The sequence below is a fragment of the Beta vulgaris genome, chromosome 1, assembly GCF_026745355.1.
Source record: "Beta vulgaris subsp. vulgaris cultivar EL10 chromosome 1, EL10.2, whole genome shotgun sequence".
Taxonomy (NCBI): domain Eukaryota; kingdom Viridiplantae; phylum Streptophyta; class Magnoliopsida; order Caryophyllales; family Amaranthaceae; genus Beta; species Beta vulgaris.
Genome location: NC_079202.1, coordinates 54,502,818 through 54,530,469, shown reverse-complemented (window position 1 = coordinate 54,530,469; position 27,652 = coordinate 54,502,818). Strand labels below are relative to the sequence as shown.

At 32.6% G+C, this 27,652-nt stretch overlaps 1 long non-coding RNA gene across 1 annotated transcript; it reads left to right on the top strand.

Moving 5' to 3' along the window:
- The first annotated feature begins 2,602 nt into the window (after window positions 1-2,602).
- On the top strand, window positions 2,603-15,488 carry LOC109136254 (uncharacterized). Its single transcript, XR_008969231.1, has 2 exons — window positions 2,603-2,688; window positions 3,198-15,488. It is a non-coding gene; the product is annotated as an uncharacterized LOC109136254 (long non-coding RNA).
- The last annotated feature ends 12,164 nt before the right edge of the window (window positions 15,489-27,652 follow it).

Genomic DNA, 27,652 nt, shown 5'->3' with positions numbered 1-27,652 from the left:
AGTTAACCGCTGAAATATATAAGTTAAACGCTGAATTATATTAGTTAAGCGCTGAAATATATTAGTTATATCATAAAAATCATATTATAATGCATTTCATTAGCCATAATTTCATTATCACGCATAAATAATTCTCTCTTTTTCAAAAAAAAAAACTAACGCACTAATTCTCTCTTTCTTAAATAACTATTGCATTTTTGCATTAGTTATGCCAACCTCAAATAACCAATGCAAAAACAATGTTTACTTATGCATGCAATAAATAAATCTAATGACCTTAAAATCATAACTTTTGGCCGTCTATAGTATCGACCCTCAAAGTATTATTGTTTACCAAATATCAAAGATGTAACTATAAAACCATGCATCATTGTCACTCATGAAATTAATAAATAATTATTCATATGCTATAATTATAATATTTCAGTTATTTTCTAGACTAAAACAATTAGCCATAAAACCGAAACTAAAAACAAAAAGTCATAACTAATGTAAAAAACAATAATAACTAAATATCCAAATATCATAACTATTTATCAGAAACTAGTAACTAATAGCCAGAATCATAACTATCAACCATAAAACCGTAATTATTAACCACGATTAATAACTAATAACCTAAAAATCAGAACTATATATCCAAATTTCATAACTATTAAGCAAAAGCTAACAATAAATCAGAAAATCATAATTAAGAGTAAAAAATATGTAACTAATTATTAAAATTCCTTAACTAATTGAAAAACTATATTGATCGAGAATGACAAAATTTGCCCCATAAATTCACCTTTCACCCGAAAATTAACTCACCCATCCAAAAAATTCCACCACTGAACCCCCGGTAACCAACCCCACCACTCACACGCCATATGACCTAGAAACCACCACCTGAACACTAATAAAAATCAACCCACCACAACATAACAAAACCCACCATCTTCTAGTAACTAAAACTCAAGCGTTAAAAAAACATTTGAAAGTGAGATGTAGATTTAGTTACATTTTCATATCTTTAATTCCACAACCTTAATTCTCAGAGTTTGTTTATGAGTTTCATTTTCTTCAACCAAGAATACATCTTGAAAGGGGCTAAATAGAAAGAGAAAGAGCGATGAATTTGGAAGAAATTAGAAAAGGAAAAGGGGGGAAATCGAGGAGGATGTTGGAGGAAAACTACTACTTTATTATAGTAGTGGAACCATGCATTTAAGACCGATTGAAATAACCAAGGATGTCTTGGCCTAGTGGTTAAGATTGAGGTGCTGTGGACGATAGGTCACAGGTTCGAATCCCCCCTCCCCTTCTTTGTACTTTGTACTGCCTTCGTGGCTCATATGGATCAAAAAAAAAAAAAAGACCGATTGAAATAATTATCTAACGGTACGAATTTTCTTGGATAAAAAAAAAATCTATCACGCGACTCGATGTTGGTTATTATTCCCTCCGTTTCACAATATAATAAGGCACGCACGATATTCGAGGTCGAACTTTGACCATCAATTACTCTCAATTTATGTTAATAGAAAATTTTAAAAAAATAATATTATTATAGTATTTTTCTCGACGAATCCAACGGTATAATTTTTATAATTTTTATTTATCGTATTTGAGAGATATTTGTGGTCAAAGCAAATTTTCGTAAAGCGTGAATGCCTTATATTTTGAAACAGAGGGAGTAAGTAGTACTCCCTTCTTTTTTATAGTTTCACCTAGCTTAGTATTGACCAGTTGACCACTATATATTGATATTTCCCACTTTAACCATCATTTGTACTTATTGCAGAAAGAAAATATAATAGTATGTTATTTTGTTTGATTCGTTTCAATATATATTCTCGAAATACCAACTTTTTATGCTTCTTTTCCCCATGATACATTATACTTGAGTTTTAAAAGAGATAAGTTGTTGTGTGGTTATATATCAAAGACTATTTTACTAAAAAAATTGTGATATGAGTTAGTGAAATACTTCTATTGAAATAGATAAAATAAGAGACCCTTGCACTTTTTACTTTTGGATTAAAAGGGTGTTAGAAAACTACTACTTTATTATAGTAGTGGAACCATGCAGAAAAAAGAGAGTGTCTAAACTATTTATGAAACGAATAGAATCATTTTTACAAATACACTATTAAATATTTTAGTATTCAATAATATACATTGGTGTGCATAAAGTCAAAGTGAAATATTAAATAAGATTGAGGGAGTGTAGTACTTATTTTGTAAATTTGTTTTTGATAGGATATGAATTTTAGTTAATCCACAATCTTGCTAATCAATATAGCAATTGTCTTCCATATAATGCTTAACAAAAGAGCTCAGACGCATGATTTTGATAGTGAACACAGAGATGATCATGAAAGGGAGTGACTAGTGAGTAGTGACTAAGGTGGTTGCCATAGAGTGTACTTATCTTATATTGTTACAATTTAACTTTTTTTTTTTTTGAATAGTTGTTACAATTTAACTTTCTTCTGCATTCTGGACTCATCTAGTCATCTTCAGTTAAAGGTAAAAAATGAAAAATAATAAAATATTGAAACAAACATTATCCATCACAACATATACCAAATAAAATAAAATAATGAATAATATAGTTTGATAAAAGGTGAGTTCAAAACTCTTAATACTTATCCTCTTAGATCCTCAATATGGATCTATCCAAAACTCAAACATTGCTGCTTTAGGGTTTGTGCCTTTCTTCCCTTCATCTTTTTTACTTGATTAATTTTTGTACTCTACTTAATTTTCTTCTGTTGTTATTTTTTTTGCACATAAATATATTTATGTTAATGTTCTAATATTTCATGCACATCTACTCCTTTTTAATTCTAATCTTGTACATGATTTTTGTGTTCTTCAAATTTGTTAATGTTTATAACTCTTTACATTTTTTAATTTATTTTACATCGGATGACTAGATCTATATATGCTATCATTTTCCATGTTAGTTTTAAGCACTTATTTTATATAAAATCTTTCTTTATTATCCAATTTCTCCTGTTACAGTTAGATCAGTATCCCTGCAAAAATATAGTAGTTTGTTTTAGCCAAAAAGTAATTTTTAAAAATTAAAATCAATAAATATAGAATATTATTCGATCTAGAATTAAAAGGCAAAAGTCCCTAATTAAGTTTGTTTTTTTGTGATATGGAGTAAATAAATAGGAGAAATTATTTTTGATATATTATTGCAGGTTGATTATGTCGGTTTGTAATTTGTATATTAGCAAAGCACCGCTACACTTGATTGTTATGAAGTTTTGACGGCAGAACTACCTGCCAGCTTGCGCAGTTGCGCTCATCAAATCTTGTTAGTGCTTTCACTTCTTATTCCTCTTTAATTGTTAATTGCACATAATTATGTCTCTATGTTCTTAATTATATCATTGTTGCATGATTATACAGTTTTGTTTGTGTTGTCACTTTTCTGATCTAATTATATTGGTTTCTATTTCTTGCAACTTTTTGTTCGATTTATCGCCGTGGCAAAGTTGTAAATAAATAATTGATCAGATTCATGATCTATTTTGGGGGGGGGGGTTTACTTACTTACATTCATGATCTGATTCACATTAGAGTTAATCTGATTCACATTATAGTTGATCTGATTCATATAATAATTGATCTGATTTCTCTCCTTCATGATCAGAGTTGTCTAAATTGCCATTAAGTCAACTTTTTTTTGTCTTTTTCTGACAAAATTACTAATATATCTCGCTATGGACACTGTTGGCCCATACCAGATATGCCCCAATAGTTTCTCAGCTAATACTCTTTCCGTTTTATTTTAATCTACACACTTACACTTTTTACGCATGTCAATGCAAAATTTTGAGGACATAAATCTTTAGTTTTGCATTTGTAAAAATTATAAAAAGTACATATTAGTAAAATACATGTTATGATGAATCTAACAAGATCCTATGACTATAATTTTATCCGCGAATAAATCACAAATGATAGTCAAAGTGAAATTTGTGCATAGTGTAAAATGTCAAAGTGTGTAGATTAAATTGAAATGGAGGGAGTAAAAGTTTAGGGTAGGAGTGGTTCTGTTTAACTTATTTCGTCTCATCTTATACTATAAGATCTTATAAAATCTTATCTGATTTTATCTTATTTTATTTTTTCTGAAATGAGTGAAGATAAGTTAACCGACTAAGTTAGTTGTATTTAGTGTTATTATCATAATTTATTATATTAATAAATGAAATTTTTTCTTATCCAGGCTATAGGGGTCTAATAACTAGTTCTTTATATAAGAAAGAGAATATATTCTCTTAAGTAGTTCTTTTTTTTGAAAGGATTCCAAAAAGGGAACAATTATATTAGATCAGCCAAAGCCAAAGAGACAATTGAGTCAGGCACGTCCTCAATCCACACTCGCTTACCCAATTCCAGGGGCTGGAAATGAGCTAACGCATGGGCCACATTGTTTCCCGACCTCCTAACAAAAGACCAATGAACACTAGAAAAAGATGACGTTAGCATACGAATATCATCGATAGCAAGAAAAAACTTATTCTGCCCCGTCTTCTTGCTGGACATCGCTTGTATCATGGCCAGGCAATCACCTTCGCACTCGACTCTGTCAACACCCACCTCACGAGCCAACATCAAGCATTCTACCATAGCTTTCGCTTCCGCCACCATAGGCTCCCATCTGGTCGTCGACTGTATAGCACCGCGGCCCACCACCTCGCCCAGCTCATTTCTGCACACTACGCCCAACCCCGAGCGACTGCCACCAAAAATGCTGGCATCGACATTGATTTTGAATCCCCCCTCCACTGGTGGTCTCCACTTTGCGTTGAGATTCGAGTCCCCCTGAACACCCCTCATCTGCTTCTCTTCTCCCAACCCCATGACCTGGTTAAATGTAGAGTTTGCATAATCCACTACCGATTTCGAACTCCATACTTCACCCTCAATAGATTTACAGCGAGCGCCCCAGATTGCCCAACAAAAAGTCAGAATTTTTGCCCTCTCCACTGCATCCATAGTTTTAAAACACGAACCCCACCAATCTGCCACCAGCGTACATCCCGACGGCATAGTGACCTCCATCGCGCTAGCTTCCCAAATCGATTGCGCGAAAGCACACCCGTACAAGGCACGGAGGCCCGTTTTTGCTGGGCAGCCACAAAGTCTGCAAGAAGCCACAACTTGCACCATTCGTTGATGGGGACCCACATTAGTTGGCAGATCGTCCAGTGCTGCTCTCCACGCAAAAGTTTTCACCCTCACAAGCACATTAGAATCCTAGATGACCTTCCATAACTCTAAAGGTTGAGACGTCGCAGCTTCCGCATCAGGATGCTCATCCCCTGCTAGTGCTCTATAGGCCGACCGTACTGAGTAAGTTTCGTGCTTCTCTAAGTCCCAGCACACCTCATCTTCTGGCATCCGATGACTAATAGGGATACTTTGCACTCTTTCCGCTTCGAATGGCAGAAATAATTGAGAGACCAACTCCAAATTCCAGTCCTTTGTGATGGGATTAATTAGCGCACCCACCTCAATATCTTCGTTGGCTTCTCCTCGCGGAGAAATAATTCGCCTCGACTGAGTCCCAGGGATCCATGGGTCCTTCCACACACGTATCTTCTCACCATTCCCTACCCTCCATCGCATCCCTCTCTTTACAACCCACTTTGCTTCCCAAATGTCGCGCCATGCATAGCTCGGATGAGACCCAAGCGACGATTCCATAAACGAGGCATGCAGATTGTAACGCGCTTTGTATATTTGTTCAATGAGACTACCTTGTTCCAACACCAACCTCCAGGCTTGCTTGCCTAGGAGAGCCCAATTAAATAATTTCATATCCCGGAAACCTAACCTACCCTCCGCCTTGGGTCTACAAAGCTTCTTCCATGCTATCCAATGAATCTGTGCTCACTTCCCTTTTGACCCCACCAGAACTTTGTCACAAGGGCTCGAATCTCATCACAAAAGAGGACGGAAATTTAAAAACACTCATTGCATAGGTAGGAGAGACTGGGCAACCGCCTTTATCAGAACCTCCGACCCACTTTAGATAAAACCATCCCCTTCCAGCCTTGTAACTTCTTCCATATTTTCTCCTTAACCCCTCGCGTGATCACCTTTTTCGAACGTCCTACCACTGCTGGTAGCCCTAGATATCGATCATGAATATCCACCTCTTGCACTTCCAAAAAAGCCGTTATCTCCCCACATCTACCTGCAGGCACTCTGCGACTAAACGACACATTTGTTTTCTCAAAATTCACTTTCAGCCCCGACGCCTTCTCATAGAGACTCAACACCTGTTTAATTGCCACTGCATCTTGCATTGAACCCCTAGTAAATATTATACAGTCATCCGCAAACAAAAGATGGTTAATCGAGGGAGCTAAAGGAGCCACCTTGATCCTCTTCAATGAATTATTCTCCTCCGCCCTACGCAATAAATGAGAGAACACTTCAGCACATAATATAAACATGTAGGGGGGTAGAGGATCCCCCTGCCGGATGCCCCTTCCAGTGTTCTAATTACAAACAAAAGATAAAATTTTTTAGTGTTCCTCTTGTTTTGTTTTACGGAAGAAAATGTCTAGGATTCGAGGTGAATACAGAGTAATTTTTTTTTCTCTTAAATTTTTTTGTAGAAGGAATATTATAATAAATAATAATGTTTAAAAATAATTTTATTAAGTAGTTACATAATAAAACAATTGATTAAATATATAAACTTCTTTATAAAAATCAACCATCGTTTTTAGATTATGAACTATCAGGATTGTCCTTACTTTTTTTTAGGGAAAAAGGAGAATCCTACTTATTATATCATAAGATTAAGAAAAGTTTTTATACGGCTATTATATATTCCCTCTGTTTTTTTTATTGTTCTCACTTAGGATCTTTACACTATTCATACTTAGAGAGAATCTTCTCAATTTTTTTTAATTTATAAGAAAAAATATAGTCATCTGGGGTCTTGTTTGATTCGTCTCAATTAGTACATTTTTAATATTCAATCGTTATAATTTTTACTATGATATAATAGAAGATATTTAAGTTCAAAAATGTGCATTGGGAGATGTGCACATAAAAGTTAGAAAGATAAAAAAAACAGAGGGAGTATATTTTAATTTTCTTAAATAGACACTTGACATTCAAAATATAATGCATGGGATGAAATATAATATAATTACGTATCCCTAAAAAATCGTAATATTGTTTGTATTTTAAAACAAATATATCTTTCTACCCGTGTTAAATTTTCTTAAATTAGTTCATGAAAAAAAATATTCCATGATAATGTTATTAGTTCAATTTTTTAAGGAATTTAAAGAGATTGTTGATATTTATTCACAAAATTAAAAAAAAATCTTGCTTTAAAGTATTGAAAATGTCACAATTCTAGATTGTTTTCAAGACAAGTTTATCTTACCTATATTGGACTCTTTTCAAATTAGTGTACCATAAAATATACAATAATAGTTTCAACCGTCCAAAAATTAAAGAAAATAATGAAATTGTTGATTTCATTTAAGCCTGTTAAAAATATACAAAAATGCATCATGTTTCAACTTATTTTTCACATTGTTATTTATGGTACAAAAATCATAAGTTCTTGAGTTTATAATTACTCTATTGAATTATCTATCTTACGCTACATATATGTATTTTTATCACTTTAAAGTTTTTTTAAAAAATTATTTTAAATTTTAATTTTCAATATATGACACCTTACTGCCCGAACTAATAGTGTCAAGTTAGGATGTATTAAAATGGTGAATTAGGTGAACATATATTACAACCTACCTAAGCAACTTCTTTGCCACCTTGAGGGTGAGTTATTCCCTTAAATTCGACTTTAAATTTTAGATTTTACCACATCAGTTTTTCACTAATTTTTAATTTTATAGACTCACTTCAGATTTATTTCAATTTTATATTTTATTTCTCAAACTCTTTTCAGACTCATTCTACAAAAAAGAAAAAGACACATGGTATTTTTTTATTGGTCAAAAAATATATTATTTACATAACAAGAGTCTTGAGACGAGTCTTGAATATAAAAATTCAATTTAAAACTCTGTCCAAAACTTTATTCAAATATAATCGGGTCTTGTTGAATCCTGTCATAAAACTCCTCTCAAAATCTCTTTTAAGACTCTCAATATTTTCACCAATGAGTAAAAGATTGATTCTAAAATGAGTAATCTATGTAGTTCTAGAAAGATTCCTTGAATCCTTGCTTTGGGTTTAGGTATATCTCTAGGTTCCAACAACTGTCGTCATCAGGCTAAGATAAGATGGATCATATCTTAACTTCTGGGTCATAAGTAATCCTTATCATCACTCTCAAATTATGCGCTAATTTTCGAAATTATGACTATCAATTTTATTATTGGAGAAGAAGACAACACTTTTTTATTCTTGTTTGTATCCTAATATTAATTGTTAGAATTTTATCTTTGAGTTGGAGCTTGTCTGTTCTCTTTTTGGTTTGTTAGCAAGGTTGGTTGGGAGAGGAGTGTTTCTTAGTTTCTATTCTGTGTAGCATGTACTTATTCATCTACTATTATACACAGCTCTAAAAGATGAGAAATCAAATATAGGTAATATCTAAATGCATAATTAAGAATTAAGTTTAGCCTAATTGGTTCAAGATCCTCTTTTCGTTTCATGTGAAGAGGTTCGTTTCTTACCTTTTATAAAATGCATTATCAATTTCTCCCTACTTGTAGGAAATTTAATCTTATCTTAAAAGAAAATTAAAGATAAAATTATATCTAAATGCATAATGTATGGATGCGACTATGTGGATATGCATAATCATAGGAGCTCATTCATATATACCAAGATGCATTATATGTATGGTATATCTAATATTAATTGACCATTTGCTCATTTAGAACTCTCTTTTTTGTTTATTTTGATCATTTCAAATGAGTAGTGAGCAAAAAAAAAAAAAAAAAAAAGCCTTGGCCCTTGAATGTGCCATGTTCAAGACACTTGCGTATATAAATTTTTTATAATCACATTTATTGGTAAAATCGTAGAAGCGGATAAAATAGTTTTTTATATAGTCATGCACAGATTTATCAGCTTTATTTTGAGAAAAGGTTTTCTTTATATATATATTATTCCTTGGTTCTTTATTGATGCTCTTAGGTATGCACTTTTTTTTTTTTTGATAGAAATGTACGTCTTTAACCATTGATATATGAAAGTACTTGTTAGTGCAAATTATAGAACTTTGGTACTATTAGGTACTCATTGATAGGAATAAGATAAGATTTTACTTGACTATCCTTTTCTTATATACTGAAAATAATTTAGAAGTTTTTGTTTGTAATTCAATATATAGTTTTTCTAACCTATACCATAAGACATAGAGCATCAAAATTCTTATATTAAGATATGATTATACAAAGAGTTTAAATTTAAAACCTAACAAACTAAAAAAACTTACATGATTCTTGATATTCTTGATACTAGTTTTTATGTGCACGCGATGCGTGCGAAAATACGTAGAATTTTTTTTTCGGGAATGTTGAAAATTAAATTAATTTTTAATTATATCTTATCAATTAGGTATATTTGAATTGTTGATGGTTTTCTTTTTGTAATGTTTTTTTTAAAAAATAAATTAATTAAGTAGTTTTCTTTTTTCTTTTTAAATTAAAGTAAGTAGTTAAAATAGAAATGTAATGAGGGTAAAATGGGGTTTCTAATATTTTGGTGTCCTACCCCTCTTCCCATATAGAATAGAGATCTTTAGTATCTATTATTATTATTATTTATTATGTTTAAATAGAATCTTGTTATTTTTTTTAATGAAAATTTGAAATTCTCAAACCTATACTCCTTGTGGTATAGGTTAGAAACGTCCCAAAAACTGCTAATATTACAAGAAGAATTATAATAATAAACGAAGAAAATATATTATATTATTATACTTCCTTTCCGTGAAACAAAATAAATTATCTAAAAAATGTATTAAAAAGGAGATATATTTTATCTATTTCAGAAAGGATGAAGTCTCCCTTCGTCCGTTAATAGATTTTTTATTTCTTCAATGTATCTTTGCAGTTGGTTTTGTATTTAATATCTTTAATTATATATTAGTAAAAATTATAAAAGTTTAATTTTTGTCTACAAATTTTCTTCACTTATAAACAGTTGAAAATAAAACTTTGTTATTAAGAGATATAGGGAGTAGTTTGTTGAGGTGATTCCATTTTGCAAATGGTTTTTGCACCGCAAGTAATATCTGAAGCGAAAACAAAATCCACCGCCTTAGAGATACCAGAAGTTATCTGCAATAGATAAAGATGCAGGCTTGATTTATCACGTTACGCGACGACATATGTGGTCAGTGTCCTATTTCCGTATACTATTTGTATATATATATGTTGAACTATTACAATTTACAGCATTAGAAGTTTCCGACTTTTCCAAGTTTGGGTTAATCGGCACCTGCGCCGAGTTTTGTCTTGCAAAAAGAAAGTATTACAACACGAGGGTGGGGAGTAGAACAAATACACATGATTCACTGATTGCACATCATGTCGTCTGCTACTTTGTTTTTTATATATATATATATTATATGCACGCGATAGGTATGAAGATACATATTTTTTTGTTTCAAATTAGTTGTGATATTTTTAAAATTAGGACTTTTTAAATAATTTTTGGAGGGTAGAGACTAGAGAGATAGAAAAAGAAAATAAAGGGTCTTATGTGATAGGAGAGAGATGAAGAGAAGTTATTACCTAAAATAAAAGTATGACATTTAATTTGAAACTTATTGAACTAGAAAGTGACATATCTAAATTGAAACAGATGAAGTAGAAAATTTAATCTAATATAATAAATTAAGGATTTTTAAATTTTTAATTAGAACATCTCACTAAAGTAGAAATTCTAAAATTCTTTCAAAAATTTAAAGAGGGGAGTAACTAATTGTATTGCAAAGTTCAAAAGTTTTCTTTTTTTGTTCCTATTGCGTTTTTCAGAAAAGAGCATGAGTTTTTTTCAACAATTTTTCAAAATAAAAGAACACATAATTTAAATTTGAAAAACATGTACATCTTTAATTATGAAAGGGTTTTGTGATGCAGATTGAGGAACCTCTACTTTCTTTGGAAGGTCTCTCATAGGATATTGTATTTTCAATGTTGGATTCTTGGTCTCTTGGAAGATCTAAAAACAAAAAACAGTCTTAAAATCATCAATAGAGTCGAAATCTAGAAATATGTTTCAAACAATAAGTGAATTGGTAAGGGTTTGTTGGGCCTCTGGGGTAAGTGATTTTGTACGAGGACAATCTAGAAGAAATTCATCTCAACACGGATTTCCACAAAGTGGTCAAAAAAATATATGTCATAAATGACTTGGTATGTACATGAACTATGTGGACGAGTTTGATGAGATCTTGTTTGTTTACTCCAAATATTATTATTTTTTGCTTGTGTAGTAAATAAGCTAAATTCCCACACCTTTGTGTTTGTGAGGTTAAATATTCATGAGCAATTTGTGTGTTTAGTAATTGCATCATACTCCCTCCGTCTCATTTTATAGTTTTCGTATTTTATTTTAGGTGTTTTAAAATGCTGTTTCCATTTCCCTTGTTTTATTGTTGATATAATTTTTTTCATCTCTCTCTCTCTCTATCTTTTCACATGAGTTTTTGATACCTTCATTTAAAGTTCCTTTAATCTCATTGGTTGTGTATAAGAAAAAATATTTTTTACTTTCTCTCTCCTCTTTTCACATGCTCACCCATTAATATTCTAATTCTTTTTTTTTATTTTTTTATGACAATAATTTGAAAAAAAATATAACAACTTCCAATACAAGTACACAATACTCATGGTTTTCTTAATTTCTGTGCTCAAAGTGAAACGAGAACTATAAAATGAGACGAAGGGAGTATGTTTTTGTCCTTTAAAATGTAAATCAAGCGAGGACTATATGTAGATTATCCCTGTCTTTATGTATTGGTTGGTAATTGGTTGCTTCATTTTTAACTCGTAGCCATTAAAATGTAAATACAAGTACATAATACTCACCTTATTTTTGCTTATTTCAGATCTAATCAGATTAGATCAGATCAGAAAAAATTAGTTCAGATCAAATCAGATCAGTTTAGATTAGATCATGCTTATATATAAAAACTCATTATTACTACTTCCTCCGTTCCGTTTCAAATGAAACGTTTGCTTTTTCACGCAACCCAATGCGCTTCTTTAGTCATTAATATCTATAGTTGTGTATGCGTAAAAAATATAAAAAAGTTATAATTTGATAGTATGCATCGAGACGAATCTAACAAGATCCCACTTGACTATTTTTCTTTATATAATAGCGATAAATTGGAGTCAAAATTGATCAATGAATAGTGTCATTTGATCCAATGTTTCATTTAAAACAGAACGGAGGAAGTATTAAATATCTTTCACTACATATTAGTAAAAATTATAATAATTGAATATTAATAAAGTACTCATTGAGACGAATCAAACAAGATCTCACATGACTATATTTTTTCTTATATATTGAGAAAAATCTAAAAAAAATTCTCTAATTGTGAATAGTGTCAAGATTTTAAGTGAGAAAGAAAAAAAAAATACAAAGGGAGTATTATTATTTACTAGTACATTTGTTCAAAAAGATTATTATTGTTGTTGTACTTATTAATTATTAATATTGGTAAGTATTATTAATCTTGTTGTTATCATTATAAATGTCATTGTTATCATTATTTTAAGTTAATTTGTTGTTATTAAATAATAAAAAATTAAAAGTCACATGTTAAGAACATAAGATTGACGCAAAAATTAGAAATATATTAAATATGATAGCTCAAATTCATGACAACGGAACTACAAAGTTCGGATTACATTTCAAAATAAGCTAAGTGCGAGGTACAAATTATAAATTTAGATTCGGTATACCTCTTCCTACCGAATTTCAAGTCTATCTAGCTTTTCGAAGTTGCACGCTATTTATTTCTTTCTTGCGCAAGTCATAGTTGTTTGTATATCTTATTTTATTTTATATGAAAAAAAAGAGTTGAGTCTGCCGACTTCTCAAGTGAGAAACACTTTTTCTTAAGGAAAAGTGTGAAACATTGTATAAGTGCTCTTATAAATTAATGACTTGGGTTATATGATTATTTTTAACAATAATTATTATTATTATGATTATAATTATTGTTGTTGTTCTTATAATACTGATAATAATAATAATAATTATTAATAAAAGTTGTAATAGAAATAAAATGATAATAATAATAGTAATACTATAAATAAGATCTTATAATGTATTGCATGATACTGAATTACAAAGTAATAATATAACAATAGTATATTTTATAAAAGATAAGATCTTGTAAATAAGTTCAGATCAGAAAAAATAAGTTCAGATTAGATCAAATCAGATCAGATAAGTTCAGATCAGAAAATTTCAGGTGAATTAAACATACCCTTAATTAGAACGACTCCATCTAATTAAGATTGTTTAGACTTTAGAATTGCTTAAAGATTTTTTTGATTTTAGCCACTTATAGATCATTTGTTTTACGCTTTATCACTTTTTGGATTTTTTTTTGTATTTTTACTAATTTGTTAAGAATCGCCATCTTGACTAGGGATGGCAATGGGGCGGGTCAAGTGGGAGACCCGCCCCATCCCCGTCCAAGTGGAGCGGGGATGGGTCTAGGTTTGGTAGGGATGGGGCGGGGATGGGGATTAAAATGCTACCCGCAATGGGTGGTGGAGCGGGTATGGATTTTATGCTATCCCCACCCCATCCCCCCCGCCCCGCCCACCCCGCCCGCCCCACATATATATGATTAAAATTCTATTGATATACTTATATTATTAATTATTTTATCTTGCAAAATATAAATATGTGGATATGACGTAGGTACGAAGCGGGTGTGAATACTCATGTGGGTGTTAGGGGTGGGGATGAAGTGGTTACAACGCGGATATGAAGCGGGTGCGGGTACCCATGCGGGTGGTGGGGCGGGGATGGGTATAAATACGTACCTCGTGGGGCGGGGATGGGTCTGAAATTTTCCCCCGCAATGGGTGGTGGGGCGGGGATGGGGATTGGAATTTAAGGCGGGTGCGGGTGTGGAGGTACCATCATCCGCACCCGCCCCCCCCGTCCCGCCCCGCCCCGTCCCGCCCAATTGCCATCCCTAATTTTGACTTAGCTACGGTAAAAAATCCAGCAAGGGGGCTTAATAATTGTTTTATATTTAGTTTCCTTCAATTTTTCTCCTTTAGCCTCGATTTTTCATTTTCTCTACATTTAAATTTCAATTTTGTCTCTCATTCCTCTAAAAACCCAACTTTCTTTGACAGAAGCCTAAATCAAGTTAGGGCTTGCGTTTTTTTTTTAACAAATTCGACCTTAATCAAATGAAAAAATGGAGATCCCACTACAGTTGAAGGTATGCTTTCTCGGCCTACTGTAACAGGTTAGGGTTCTTGTTCATTGAATGTTTTGGTAATTTTAAATTAGGACATATATTAGACTTGGGCATGGGTCGGCCCTGTTCACGGGCTCGACCTGTGGGCTTGGGGAAATGCCGGGCCCGTGCCCTTGTGTGGCGGGTCGGGCTTGAAATTTTCAAATTTTGTCCACGGGCCGGCTCGTGCATTCCGCGGGCCTGGCCCGTGTTTTATGTTTTTTTTTATGTTTGGTAGTTTTAGGCTAAAAAACAAAGGAAAAGAGCGTTCGGCCCGCGAGCTGGCCCACACGGGCTCGTGTCGGTGCGGGCCTGAAATTAAAATTCTTGGCCGTGACAGGCCCGCGGCCCACACAGCGGACAACGGGCCAGGTCGGGCCTCGAGCGGGCTCTTGCCGGACCGGACCGAAATCGTGTTGGGACGGGCCGACCCGGCCCATGCCCACCTCTAATGTCATATATGGTGTTATTTAGCATGTTGCTTGCTTTGGTCCTTATGTATTTTCATTATTATAGGAACATAATGTCTCGGTCTTCTTCCCAAAACAACCAAAAGAGAGCAACTATGGAAGTCCTCCTGCTATAAAAGTCGAAATATAAGGGGAGAAAGAGGAGATTGGTATTTTGGATTTTTTGGGTGAAGTGGAGGAGAAATAGTGTAAAAGAATCTCTGTCAAAATTAAAGAGGAGTTGATAATTCTTACAAAAAGTTTGTTGAAGGGAATTGAATTGAAGGTAAGAATGTGAATAGTTCAAGGGGATAGAAGGTAATAGAGGAAAAGTGGAATGAGGAAGGAAGAAAGAGAAATTTTTTTTTGGGGGTGTTGGGGGGGGGGGGGGTTGAGGAGAGTAAATAAGGAGGGGAATATTTTTGTCCCAAATGTGGGTCTCATCGGATTTTTGGCTGGAAAATGAGTTAGGTGGTAGTTTTTAATAAGTTGGAAAATTGAATATGGCAAAATTGAAGAAAATAAAATAAAAGGTAATAAAGCGTAAAACAACCTACTTATAAGGTGTTAAATTTTTTTTTTTAAAAAAAGCCTTGTTTAAATTCAGATTTGAGCTCAAAATGTGGAGAAATGTTGGAGCTAGAGGCATGATTGAACATTTACGAGGCTATAATTCTTATCAGTCCAAACCCAAACATACTAAAAACCAACTGATTTACAGCTCTACTTCGGGTAATTATTGGGATTTCAGTTTGATTAGCGTCGAGGATTGACTTCCATTTTAAATAGTTTTGTAGGTTGTAACTATATGCAGATTAGACTTGATTTTGATTACCATTAAAAAAGATACTACATATCAAAGAAAATACTACTATTGTAGAAGTGCGACCTATTTGCTTTTTATATTGATAAAAAACAGAAAGAAAATGAATATAATTGCGGCAATTGGTGGGACGGAGGTTAGTTTGAAAGCTACATTTTGAATATCTCCGAAATTGTGGCATATCTGCAACTTTTAGTGGTATCCAACTCCACTGATGTCACTTCGTAAGTTATAAATATAGGACTTTTAGATTTGGATAGTATGTATAAACATATCTACTGCCGATTTTTCGTTGGGACAATTTTTGGCCTATGCAATTAGAATGATGGAATTAGGCTCAATATATTTGTTTTAATTGTTTGAAGGAAAGATAAAAGAAAAATATTGATTCAGTGATAATCTTATGAGGAAAGGAATAAAGAGAACATGAGTTCAATTCTGGGTATTGTAATATTCATTGAAGTTTTGTTGTTAATTTGTTGAAGCTATGATGTATAGTGCACACCACATGTGAGTGTCCCACATAGATAAATAAGAGAGATGGGTTCACTTTATAATGCAAAGGGGTTACTCCCCTTATTGCCATATGGTTTTAAGGTGGAACCTCCTTTGTGTTGTGAAGTGGACTCTCTCTCCTTGCGATGGGTGCGGCCCAGGCCCATATTTAACATGGTATAGAGCCAGACCCACGACCGGGACCGTTAATTACTCTGGGCCAATTGAAAAAGGGACCTCACATGTGAGGGGAGTGTTGAAGCTATGATGTATAGTGCACACCACATGTGAGTGTCCCACATAGAGACGGGTTACTCCCCTTAACGGAGGCCATTTATAAATCTGTCAAAGGACCAACTCGTGAGATGCATTGTTGAATTAAGTTAATCCACTGAGGAGGAAATTCATAAGCTGAGAGGATCGTGAGGATAAATAACCAACTTACTCTGTCATAAGCTTTATTTATTCATATCTAGCTTGAATGCTGCTAGATGATGAGTGCAAGTTCGTTGCTTATTTATGATATGAGTGACTTCGTGACTGATGAGGAAATAATATTCATGTGTCGACCCGGAATGAAAGCATTTTGATAGCATCGGGGTATAGTTATAATGGTTTGAAATGTTATCTTCTGCTTAGAAAGCTCAATAAAGATAATAAACGTAATTCTTTATACTATCATGCGGATCTTTCCCCCTAAAGTCGCGATCAATTTTGTAAAATCAAAATATGGAGCTACAAATTATGATACTGCTAGTTGAAACCTTACGTAAGCAATAACTCCATAAAAGCTGTAAAGGACAATTTACCATGAATTAAACACTAAAACTACATCAAAAAGTTGCGGCTCAAGAAATTGTGAAGTAATATAAATCCGGATATATCAAGAGGATGAAAATTTGACACCAAGAAGGTCTACAAAAAACACCTTATTGCACGTATATTTTGATAATAACGCTCAGAGTTTAGCAATATAAAAAGATGGGAGTAGCATTAATTCGAAAAATAGGGCTTTTGTAAGCCATAGAATTCCTAGTCAAGTACCTAGATGAACATCTTTAACTTACCGGATAAGACTCCAAAACACAAAATTAAAATGCACCCTTGGATCCAAAGGCACTTTTATATTCTTTTAGTGGTGAAGGTGTCCCATTTCAATTTTGATGCATTATTTTCACATGTTATTAATTGATTTCTAAGGTTAGATAAGTAGGAAAGGTGCTTGTCATTTTGTAGATAAGATAAAAATTGGTTTTCTTTGCTCATTTTACAATTTTTTTTTTCATTTTCTTATGTTTTTGCTCATTTCGTGTTTTTTGTTCGTTTTAAGAAATTTTTTGCTCATTTCACGTTAGAGTTTTCATTTTTAAGCATAAAGAATGGTTTTCAGCAATTTTGGCTTTAAAAATATATAATTTTGACAATTAACTTTTTTAATTATAAATTTAATAAAAATTATAAAAAATAATATTATGAAGATTGAAACCGGCATTACGTGTGTTAACTCGCTCAAAGTCAACAAATGAATAAAGAAACATGGTTGATAGATGCAATCCTAGTTATTAAGTAAATGCAACCTCCTACAAATATCTAAAATTCCCTCATACTTCCTAGTCTCATTCCTCATTTTTTATTTGATCTACAATGGCATCAGCAAACCCTCTTTCAATCTTCCATTTCTAAATAAAAGCTTTGTAGCAATAATTATTACTATGTTGAAGTTCTTCGATCTGCAAGGTCTGCAATTAGGATTATGATATGATCAATATCATCATCAACTACCCTTACTACTGTGTCGTTTGGGACGGTTAATGATTCCTAGACTATTGTAATATGCACACTGAGTAATGATATATATAAGGCGATGGCAGCTGATGAATTGGACATTTGATTACTTTTCGAGTATTTTGTGCAATGTGCATGAATGCCAACTATTTTGTGCAATATATCCGAAAAAAGTAGTTTATATTTCTTACCATTTGTGTGACACGATAAACTGTCTTCGTCAAATTGCACGAAACAATCCTGTGAGGCTGTGATTTCATATCAGTGGCACAAAGTTCTTGGAATTACAAAATTGTAGTACAAAGTGAAAGTATTGGGTCAGACCGTCTGACCATAAGTTATGGTCAGACGAGCACAACCCAATACTAAAATTAAAAGAGATGGTATTCTTTCATTGCTCACATCACCAGAGAATACTCTAAAACAGAAGGTACGACATAAGAAAATATTAGATTGCTGGAAACATAAATGAGTATGAATGTATGATCATGGATGAAGAAAGAACGAGGTCTTAGGCTATGTTCAGTTCACCTTATTTTTGCTTATTTCAGATCTAATCAGATCAGATCAGATCAGAAAAAATAAGTTCAGATCAGATCAGAAAAAATAAGTTCAGATCAGATCAGATCAGATCAGACCAGATCAGATCAGTTCAGATCATATCATGCTTATATTTAAAAACTTATTATTATTAAATATCTTTCTCTACATATTAATAAAAATTATAATAATTGAATATTAATAAAGTACTCATTGAGACGAATCAAACAAGACCCCACATGACTATATTTTTTCTTATATATTGAGAAAAATCTAAAAAATCTCTTATTGTGAATAGTGTCAAGATTCTAAGTGACAAAGATAAAAAATATACAAAGGGGTATTATTATTTACTAGTACATTTGTTCAAAAGAATTATTATTATTGTTGTTGTTGTACTTATTAATTATTAATATTGGTAATTATTATTAATTTATTGTTACCATTATAAATGTCATTGTTATTATTATATTAAGTTATTTTGTTGTTATTAAATAATAGAAAATTAAAAGCCACGTGTTAAGAACATAAGATTGACGCAAAAATAAAAATATATAAAATATGATATCTCAAATTCATGATAACGAAACTACTATGTTCGGATTACATTTCAAAATAAGCTAAGTGTGAGATACAAATTATAAATTTAGATTCGGTATACCTCTTCTTACCGAATTTCAAATCTCTCTAGCTATTTGAAGTTGCACGATATTTATTTATTTTTTGCTCAAGTCATAGTTGTTTGTATATCTTGTTCTATTTTATATGAAAAAAAAGAGTTCAGTTTGCCGACTTTGTGAAACTTTTTTTTAAGGGAAAGTGTGAAACATTGTATAAGTGCTCTTATAAAATAATGACTTGAGTTATATAATTATTTTTAGTAATAATAATAATTATGATTATAATTATTATTGTTGTTCTTATAATTATGATAATAATAATTATTATTATTAATAGTAAAAGTTGTAATAGAAATAAAATGATAATAATAGTAACACTATAAAGAATATCTTATAATGTATTGCATAATAATGATTTACAAAGTAATAATATAATAGTAATAATATATATTTATAAAAGATAAGATCTTGTTGAAAAAATAAGTTCAGATCAGATCAGATCAGATCAGATCAGATCAGATCAGAAAAAATAAGTTCAGATCAGATCAGATCAGAAAAATAAGTTCAGATCAGATCAGAAAAAATAAGTTCAGATCAGATCAGATAAGTTCAAATCAGAAAATTTCAGGTGAACTGAACATAGCCTTAGTCGTTCAATCCAAAAAAAAAACAAGCCAACTTGATAAAACTAGTTTCTGTCTTTGTCAACTCAGCTCTCAAGCTGACAACAGCATGTCATAATTATTAAACTCTGCTAAAGTATGAATGGCTATTTGATTGATTACCTATCCAAGCTTAAACACCTTGGCTATTCGATTCAAGGAGAAAGTAACTTATATCCTTTTGTATGTTGAAAAGACAATGGTTATCCTTTGCCATACTCCAATATGTACTAAACCCAACAAATACAGCAGTATGTTTTTTTTTTTTTTTGGTGTGTGTTAAGTGTTGTTTTGTATCATTCACATATGTTTTTCTTTCATTTGATGTTGTTTTTCTTTCATTTAGACATTTTTACCTTTCATTTGGTATTTTTGATTTTGTTTTTCTTTGCTTTTTTGATGTTTTCAGTTGATTATTGAATTCTTTCAGTTGGTGTGTAAATTCTTTCAGATTGTGTTGTTTTTCTTTCATTTGGTCTTCTGTGTTCTTTCAGTTGGTGTATAAATTATTTCAGTTTGTGTTGTTTTTCTTTCATTTGATCTTCTGTGTTCTTTCAGTTGGTGTGTAAATTCTTTCAACTTGTATTGTTTTTCTTTCATTTGGTCTTTTGTATGTGACGTCCGACGAAAATGGTTTGTCAGACGAGTCTAACCCAATACCATCTCAATTACAAAATCCCTCTTGTTTTGAAATTGTCGACCAAATATATTGTTTGTCAAATTTATTATACTTTTCAGAAGATTTTCGATCTCATAGTTCAATATAGTGTGTGATCGATGGGGTGAGTGAGAAGGTGTTTTCTCTTTTTCAGGGAAGGTAATCATAGGAGTTTGGGGGCTGCGTTAAGTAAATATAGAGCGTATTTAGCATTGTTCATAATATCAGCGTGGTTAGGACACATGTCGCGTTCTTGATTGCTAGCTAGAGAGCTCTAACAGTCTTATTATTGCAGAGATGGATTATGAGTTGCTGGAGTCTTATTTTCATGTATATTATCTTCTTTGAATTAGATATTTTATTTGATTTCTAATGTCAAAAGGTCTAATTTTATCTATATATTTAAACAAATTTGTATATAATCTTCATTATGTGTAATCTCGATAGTCAGATACGTTTCAATAAGCATTTTAAAAGTATTATTTTTCTAATTTTTCAAAGTAAACATTGAATACTATAAGAAATAGGTTTGCTTTGTCGCAAATAATGATAAACCTCATTACCACCTTAAGTACTTTTAAGCAATAAACCACTAGTTTACTAATGGTACAAGGGAAACGTCTTGCCTTTAACTTGTCATATGAGCCTCAAAATGTGCGGAGTAATGTTGATATTCTCATGATGTTTTGAAATTAGCTAGATCGACACAAATTATTGAAATGAAGCCTTTTTTTTTATTTCCTCCAAATCCTGATCAAGGTATGGGGCATTTTTGGAACTTAAAATTTTAAGAATATCTTTTTTTCAGGTGGTCCAGCCAAAATTCCATAGACCTTATTTATCGTCAAGTTGTAATATTTTTATTCTCCCGAAAAGAAATTTTTAAAAAAAATTGGTCCGAGTAAAACAAAACAATAATAGTATTATCTGAAACCGTACAACAGTTAAAGTTGGCGTAGAAAATTGTCAACTGTTGTGATCATTTAGCAACATCCTCGTCCAATGATATTACTACAATATTACATTTGTCAGATTTCCATGTCAAGAGCATTATGTATATACCTGGTACCCTATTATACGTTGGTGGTGTTGACCGCGTGCGATGGTAGAGGTGCTCACGGCCTCAGCTGGCCTACAAGGTGGGTCATATAGTTGTCAATGTTGTAACAGGTCACAATCTTTAAAAAACTGTGTCACATGCAGGCCGGGCTTAGGGGTATAAATGATGTGTGTCTGAGTTTATATTTGAGCTACTTGACTCGGTAACAATTTGAGTCGAGCTCATTCGAGTTTTGAATTTTTCATCAAATTTAGATCTCGAGTAGCGCTGAGCAAAAAAATCTGGGTACCCGAATCCAAACCCGGACTTGGTCCGGACCGTGTATCAATTCTGTTAAAGTGACAACCGTGTATCAATTCTGTTAAAGTGACAACCGTGTATCGATTTTCGGACCCGTTACCCAACGGTATTAAGTCTGGGTCCGAAATTTTAGTACCTGGTTGGACCAGTTCCAATTCCAATATTTTGGGATCCGTCAGTTCCGGGTCCAAGTCTACGAAATTTCATCGGGTATCCAGTTGTGCTCATCTCTAATCTCGAATATCTTACAAGTGTTTTGTGTTAAATGCAATCCTAAGGTAGAAAAATATGGTGACTAGGTATTTTTGAGCTAAATATTTGGTTATTTAAGCTTCTCACGAGTTTTCGAGTTGAATATTGAGTTGTTCGACTCAAATCGCTAACATCTCTAGTTGATATCAATTTCGAGTCGAGTTTTGATCGAGTCAAGCTTGAGTATCTCGCGAGTTGGCTTGCTCGTGCTGCTTGTGGAAGGACATATCGGGTTGTTTTGCAAGGCGACTTTTTTTTGCGGCATTTGTCTAACAGTGTAAGCATGGAGAAATTTTCAAGTGAAAATCAAGGTGTGATTATGTTAGAAGTTTTAGTCTTAAAATTAAGAGGAGAGAGAATAATTTGGAAGAAAGTAGAGGTAGGAGCAATGTAGGGATGTATAGGAGTGAAGATGATCTTATGACAATAGGAGCCTAGATGCCTAGTCATACATGGGAAAATCTTATCTTAAAATACTGACAAAGTGATGATTCTAAAGTTAATATGTTTGAATTTTTTCCTTGAATAATGCAAAAGTGGGTTTTAATTCCCAAAATATGCCCAAAAAAATCAAAATTCCCTGCGTACCGTCCACGTAGGACGGCACGCGAGAAAATTATTTTTTTTTTGTTTTAACCCAGAAACCGCTACTCAGAGTAGCGGTTTAATTTTAAAATAAACCGCTACTCGGAGTAGCGGTTTACAAATAAAAACCGCTACTCTGAGTAGCGGTTTACAAATATAAACCGCTACCCTGAGTAGCGGTTTATAAATATAAACCGCTACTCTGAGTAGCGGTTTACCTGCGCAAAAATATGGTAGGCAGATATCAGTTTTCATAATAAACCGCTACTCGGAGTAGCGGTTTATAAAAAAAAAAAAAAAAAAAAAAAATTTTTTTTTTTTTTTTTTTTTTTTTTTTTTTTTATAAACCGCTACTCCGAGTAGCGGTTTTACCTAAGTTGAAAAAAAAAAAAAATCTCGACACTTATAAACCGCTACTCCGAGTAGCGGTTTTACTAAAAAAAAAAATTCTCGCGTGCCGTCCTACGTGGACGGTACGCAGGGAATTTTAATATTTTTGGGCATATTTTGGGAATTAAAACCCACTTTTGCATTATCCAAGGAAAAAATTCTAATATGTTTTGAAGTTGTTTAAGGAGTAAAGCATTTCTATAGTTATACAATAGTTGCACCGGAAATTTGGAGGTTATAGGATGTAAAAAAGTCAATTCCCTCGTACACCCCAAATTTATAAAAAAATAAAATAAAATTTTAGGAGTAATAAGTTTCATACACTTAGCGGACCATATTGCGCTACACACAATTACGACATGCCACGCATATATTAGGAATCGTAAGCCGCGCAATATCTGAAAAAAAAATTGAATATGCAACATATTAAATCAATAGAAACAATTTGGCTTAGTGGTTTGTTGGGCTCCGTAAAGCATTAATGTTGATGCCTCCCTTTCTGTCGAGGGATGGATTGGCTTAGGTGTGGTAGCTCGTGGTTCGACTGGGCAGGTTCTGTTTGCTGCCACAAGACGCATCAAAGCGTTCTGGGCCCCTGAAGTTGCGGAGGCCAAAGCAATAGCTTTGGGTTTGAAGTTGGGTAAACGCTATGGGCTCCAAGAGATTATAGTGGAATCGGATTGTCAAGTTGTTATCAACCGGCTCTCAAAAAGTGCTCTTTTTCTCTCTGATTTAGATCTTGTTCTTCATGATATCTTTTCTTTATGTAGTTCCTTTAGCTCTCTCTCTTGGTCTCATGTAAGAGAGATGGGAATTTCGTAGCTCATCATTTAGCCAAACTATTTCCTTTCGGTGTCGAACAAGTTTGGGAGAACCATTATCCGGTGGAGGTGGCTCCTTATGTTCTTGTTGACAATTTGGTTTTGAATTAATATAAGTTTGGCTTTTCCCCTCAAAAAAAAAAAAAAAAAGCATTATTCAATGCTTGATGGCGCGTCTTCAATCTCTACGACTACATTTTATTTCATTTTCCTTTATTTTGTTTAGCTCCTCTGTTTTTTTCCCCTTTATTTATTTTAATGGCAATATCCTCTCAAAATTCAGATGATTAGCTTTTTACTTTTTGTATTATTTTCTTATTATACAAATCTATTCTTTAAAAAAAATTCACATACGACTATACTTTTTTTTTACAAATATACAATGAAAGATATTTAAGGTCAAAGACGTGCATTGTCAAACGTGGAACTCAAAATAAGAAAAACAAAAATAAATAAAGGAAGTATTCCCTCTATTTTTTTTATCATTCTCACTTGGAATCTTGACACTATTCATACTTAGATAGAATCTTCTCAATTTTTTTCAATTTATAAGAAGAAATATAGTCATGTGGGGTCTTGTTTGATTCGTCTCAATTAGTACATTATTAATATTCAATCGTTATAATTTTTACTATTATATACTGAAAGATATTTAAGTCAAAACATATGCATTGGAATATGTGCACACAAAAGTGAGAAAGATAAAAAAAGAGGGAGTAGTATTTAGGCAATGTTCTGTCAAACTTATTTTATTTCGTTTCAGTTAAATTTAATTATTATTATTATTATTATTTCACTGTTATTTATTTATTATTATTATTAATATTATTTTTATTTATTTATTACTCCCTCTGTTTTTTTTTATCTTTCTCACTTGAAATCTTGACACTATTCATGCTCAGAGAGAATCTTATCAAATGCTCTCAATTTATAAGAAAAAACATAGTCATATGGGATCTTGTTTGATTCGTCTCAATGAGTACTTTATTAATATTCAATCGTCATAGTTTTTACTAATATATAATAAAAGATATTTAAGTTTTAAAATGTACATTGGAAGACGCACACAGGAAAGTGAGAATGATAAAAAAAAACAGAGGGAGTATTATTTATTATTTATGATAATAATTATTATTATTATCATTTATTATTTATTATTATTTATCATCTATTATTATTTATTATTATTATTCTTTTTCTTATTATTATTTTAATTATTATTTATTTATTCATTACTATTATTATTATTATCTATTATTATTATTATTATTATTATTATTAATTTTAGTTCAGTTCAGTAAATTTTAGTTCAGTTCGGTTAATTTTAGTTCAGTTTAGCCAGAATAAGTTTAAAAAAAATTTATTTTAGAAAATGTTTTAAAGTTCAATTTTACGAAAAAAAAAATCTTATGCAAAAAAGAAAACCACAAACTTATATTCTTTGCAAAGTGAAAAATATTTTCATTTTCCGGTTTGATTTTTTTAGATGTATAGGAGTGTCACTTTTATCTTGCTTTGATTTCGTATGTCCATTAACAGCAGCACCATCGTTATGTATCTCAAAAACCACACCGTAAATTGGAAATTCTCTTGTAAAGAAAATTAAGTTTGTGGTTTTTTTTTAAACGAATATTTAATTTTTTTTTTTTCACAAAATCGAAACTTTTAAAAGGTTTTGTTTTAAACAAATTTTCCCTTATTTTATTTATTGTGCATCCTTGTATAGAGTCTGAGATGGCCTACAGTGTGGAGCAATCCATCCCATCCAGCCCAGCCCAGCCCAACTCGTGGACTGTGTGGGCCGGGCCAGCAAAAGCCCGGTCCAGCCTAGCTCGAATCGTGAAATTGGTGGGTTGGTCGTGGGACAAATTTAATTTCTTGAGCCCAGCCCATTATTAAAAATGCCCAGTCCAGACCATGAAATCGGACCAACCCGACCCATGAACCAGACCAGCCCAATCCAAGTAAATAGTGAACCAAATTGTATATATTTTAATCAAATTGCATATATTATAATTCCATCAAATTTAAAAATAATGAAATTATTCATTAATATTAATATTTGTATATATTTTTAATTCATTTAAAAGATTTTATGTAACATCAATGAATAATTTCAATGATTTAATAATTTTGAAAAAAAAATTCTCATGTCGGCCCGTCAGCTCGGTCCAGCCCACCAGGCCCACGAACCGTGAAAACCGGTAACAGGCCGGTGTGGGATAGTGATGGCCACTGGTGCGGGCTGGGCGGGCCCGACCGTGGGTCGTAGTGTGCTGGGATGAGATTTCACGGCCCAGGACCGAACCGTGAAATTCATGGGATGGGCGGGCTGGTCCGCAGGCTGAAAAATCTTTGCCCACACCGGTCAGTTACCAATTTTCACGGTTCGCGGGTTTGGTGGCCTGGACCGGATCGACGGGCCGGCATGAGAATGGAATTTTTTGTAAAATTATTTAATCATTTAAATTATTCATTATTGTGACATACAATCTTCAAAATGAATTAAAAATATATATAAATATTAATATTGATGAATAATTTCATTATTTCTAAATTTGATTGAATTATAATATATATAATTTGATTAAAATATATACAATTTGATTAAAATATACAAAATTTGGTTCAATGTTTACTGGGATTGGGCTGGTCTGCTTCATGGGTCGGGTTGGACCGGTTTCGTGGTCCAGGCTAGGCGGTTTTAGTAGTGGGTTGGGCTCAAGAAATCTGACCCACGGCCCACCCATCAATTTCACAGTTCGAGTTGGGCTGAACTGGGCTTTTTGCCGGCCCACACGGCCAGATTTCTTGAGCTCAGTCTGGACCATGAAATTGGTCTAACCCGACCCATGAACCAGAACAGCTCAATCAAAGTAAATATTGAACCAAATTGTATATATTTTAATCAAATTGTATATATTTTAATCAAATTGCATATATTATAATTCAATCAAATTTAAAAATAGCGAAATTATTCATTGATATTAATATTTGTATATATTTTTAGTTCATTTAAAAGATTTTATGTAACAATAATGAATAATATCAATGATTAAATAATTTTGAAAAAAAACTCTCATGTCGGCCCGTCAGCCCGGTCAAGCCCACCAAACCCACGAACCATAAAAATCGGTAACAGACCGGTGTGGGCTAGTGATGGCCACTGAAGCGGGCTAGGCGTCCCCGACCGTGCGCCGTAGTGGGCTGGGATGAGACTTCACGACCGAGGATCAGACCGTGAAATTCACGGGATGAGCGGGCAGGTCCGCGGGCTGAAAAATCTTGGCCCACGCCGGTCTGTTACTAGTTTTCACAGTTCGTGGGTCTGGTGGCCTGGACCGGGCTGACGGGTCGGCATGAGAATAGAATTTTTTTAAAAAATTATTTAATCATTGAAATTATTCATTATTGTGACATAAAATCTTTGAAATGAATTAAAATTATATACAAATATTAATATTAATGAGCAATTTCATTATTTTTAAATTTGATTGAATTATAATATATATAATTTGATTAAATATATACTTCCTCTGTTTCTTTTTACTTGCAACAGTTTGACTTTCACGCTTGCCAATGCATAATTTCAACCATCAATAAGTTTAGTTGCCGATAAATAAAAATTATAAAAAGTATATATTCGGAAAATATACATTCAGACGAATCTAACAAGATCCCACATGAATATGTTTTTCCTTAACTATAAATCACCAAACATAAACTAAGTAGAGTTGGTGAATAGTGT